This window comes from Pan troglodytes, chromosome 7 (assembly GCF_028858775.2).
Source record: "Pan troglodytes isolate AG18354 chromosome 7, NHGRI_mPanTro3-v2.0_pri, whole genome shotgun sequence".
NCBI classification, from domain to species: Eukaryota; Metazoa; Chordata; class Mammalia; order Primates; family Hominidae; genus Pan; species Pan troglodytes.
The window spans coordinates 69,236,812-69,239,857 of record NC_072405.2 but is presented as its reverse complement, the minus strand read 5'-3'; positions in this window follow the sequence as shown (position 1 = coordinate 69,239,857).

Genomic DNA, 3,046 nt, shown 5'->3' with positions numbered 1-3,046 from the left:
TAAACCAACAAATGCAGCAAACAGCACTCTTAGATCTCATTTTAAATATGTTTATTTCAAGTAGTCACCTAATCAGGTTTGGCATGCTTATAAATAAGCCTGAAATGTACTGTATTTCCATTATAGATATACTCTTAAAACTAGCTATTAAAAATGTTTCATTATAAACACTTTAAAAAAATCCTTTACCATTCCATCAAGTTTGGAAATAAGATTTTTAAACAAGTTTAAAAAGTGAAAAATGCAGTTAGCTAGAATGTAAGTGAAGTGTAATTTTAGGACTTTTACCAAATTAGAGTGTCTAAAATGTTTTCTAAACTCAAAATTATTCAAGCCTACCTCCAAAAGAAAAGCCATTTCTCCAGCATTTATTATTCTCTTATCATTTGTTTATAATAGTTATTTGACAGGTCCTATAAACAGATAAGATTCATGTTTGAATAATATTTTTCTGTAGAAACAGTAAATAACTATAATGCCTATTTCTTCTGCTTGAAATATTGTTTTCATTAGATAAATTGAGCGGCATAAGAGCTTATGTTAATTATAGCACAGAGCATAGAAACAAATTTTTCTAACTAAAAGTGCATTATTACTTTACTTCTATATTTCATTTATTTTTTGCTTATTTTATTAAACTCTCCCCACTTATTTTTTATTTTTTATTATTTACTAAGTTCTGCTCCCTTCCACAAAAGTGTAACAAAGTAAACAGCCTAGTAGTACAGTAATGAAAAAACCAACAAGGATCTCCTTCAGAGTTAGGCTGAAGGGAAACAATTTGCAGTAGTTAAGATTTATTCCCCTATCCTCCCCTCTAAATATTACATAGCTCAACAAAGAATTCTTGTTTAACTTTATTGGAAAGTGTGTAGCAGAACCATGTTTAGAAATACTACAGATCCAAAGGCACATATGTTATCATTGCTAGCTAGGAGGGAGCACTGGGAAAATGAGAATTCCAATTTGTTACACTGACGTCTCATATAAACAATAGAAATATTAACAGTACCAGGATTTTTTTTAAAAAGCCAGTAACAAAGCAATTTCTTAACCTATCGATAATTACTAGCCTACAAATTAATAATAAGCCCAGCTTACTGCTCTTTTCTTCTGGTCCTTCCTTTAATGATTATTGGGGCATGAGTTTCAGCTGTTTTAAAGTTTCAGCATCTGAGTTTAAAGTGAACATTTCTGCCCATGTGCATTGAACATCGAGCCACTGTTCCTGATTTCATTTCACAAACCACACACACTTTCTGCTAAAAGAGATTTGTAATTGTTTGTGGTGTAAAACGTCATTATCAGTTTTAAATTTATATAATTTTAAAAAATGCTATTCTTATAAAGTGGAAAATTTTAAAACTGAAAAATACAGCAATATAAAATGAATCAATCAGCAAAGATCTCAGGCTACTTGTTTGGTTTTCTGCGCCCATCACTGTGTATCCTAAAAGGGCTATTGGGCTCTGCCAGTATTGTCAGGACCGTCCTAGGAAACCGGAACAATGCAGCCCATGCTCCAAAGGGCTGGCGTGGGACGCGCCCCAGGTCGGACCGCAGCCCACGGCAGTGCAAGGCTACCGGTGCGCGGCAAAGGAAGGGGTTCCACGGGCGCCCTAAACGCTCACGCTGGGGAAGGAGGTGCAGGAAACGAAGGAAGCAGGGAGGAGACGGAGAAGTGCTGCAGCAGCTTGAGTCGGCAAGTTGAGAGAAGTGAAAGCAGTCCAGGTTGGGCGGAACGTGAAGAAGGGCTGGAGGAGCGGCCCAAGGTAAAAGATCCAGCCGCAGACGAAAGCGGTAACTGGATTAGGAGGGCCATTAAGCGAATTTAAGGAGATAGGACTTTATCCCGAGAGCAACGGAGAGCCCATAAAAGATCGTAAACAGGAGTGACACGAACAGATTTACATTAAAATAAAGCATCTGACTGGCTGTGCTGTCGAGACGGGGGAGGGGCAAGGGCGGAGGCGGAGAGAGCGGTGAGCGGTCGCCGGAGGTCCAGTTGGGAGACGCCGCGCCCCGCACCGAGGTATGAGAGCTGCAGCAGCGACAACCAGGCGGCCTGAAGTGCAGACGCAAAACGGATCCCGGGGCTAGGTGAATTGGGGTAGGGGGATAATGACCAGATTGTAGTGTTGTCTTTGCTGAGACAGGAAACACGCGAGGCTTGTAGGGAAGGTGCCCAGCTTCGCTGAGAACACCTAGATTTTGAGATTTCTGTGGCACCCAAGTTAAATATGCCTGGACTTCAGGACACGGGGGTTCCGGAAGCAGGATGACGCGCCGGGAGGGGACGAGACGGTCCAGAGCACGCCCGGGAGAGAGGGCGGCCCAGACGGCACCGGCCTGCGCTCCAGCCCTCCCTCCCTCACACACGCGGAATCTCAAAACATGCGGTGAGACAGGTGGGGTATTCATTGGTCTAATTCTGCAGGTAGGGAAAATGAGAGCTTGGGGTAGGGGCTTATGCATGACCACCTGGCAGTGAATCTCCCAGCCAATACAAGCCTCACTCTACCCTCCTACAAATTAATTCAATGCATCCGATTGTTGAAACACATTCGTTCTCAAGTTTTTAATAGAGTGCATCGCAGAAATGGCTTTTGCTTTATAAATGCCTTTTGTTCCTCTTTCTCCCAACCCTATGATAAAATATCAAGTGACCAACTTTCAATTTTAATAAATATCACCAGGCATCAGAAACATGTAAGCACTTTTCTCTTAAACCGAACGGAGGAAAATCTTAGAACGTGTGTCCACCAGTCAGTGAATAACTTCTCTAAGTTCTCTGTCCTGCATAAATAAACCTTGACAGCTCTGGCAGTACGCTTATTAGCTCAGCACATCCATCCCCGCTTTTCCCATCTCCAGGACATGCCAGCCCCTCCCGCCCGCCTCGGGCTGCACCACCTGCTCCCGGCGCCTCCCCGCCCCCGGCTCGCCCGCGCCGGTTCTCACGCGCGGCCAGCGCCCTTCCCCGCCGCTCCCGCCCCTTTCACTTCCGCACAGCTTAGGAGTCGGGGCCAGCGCCTCCGCTCCCACC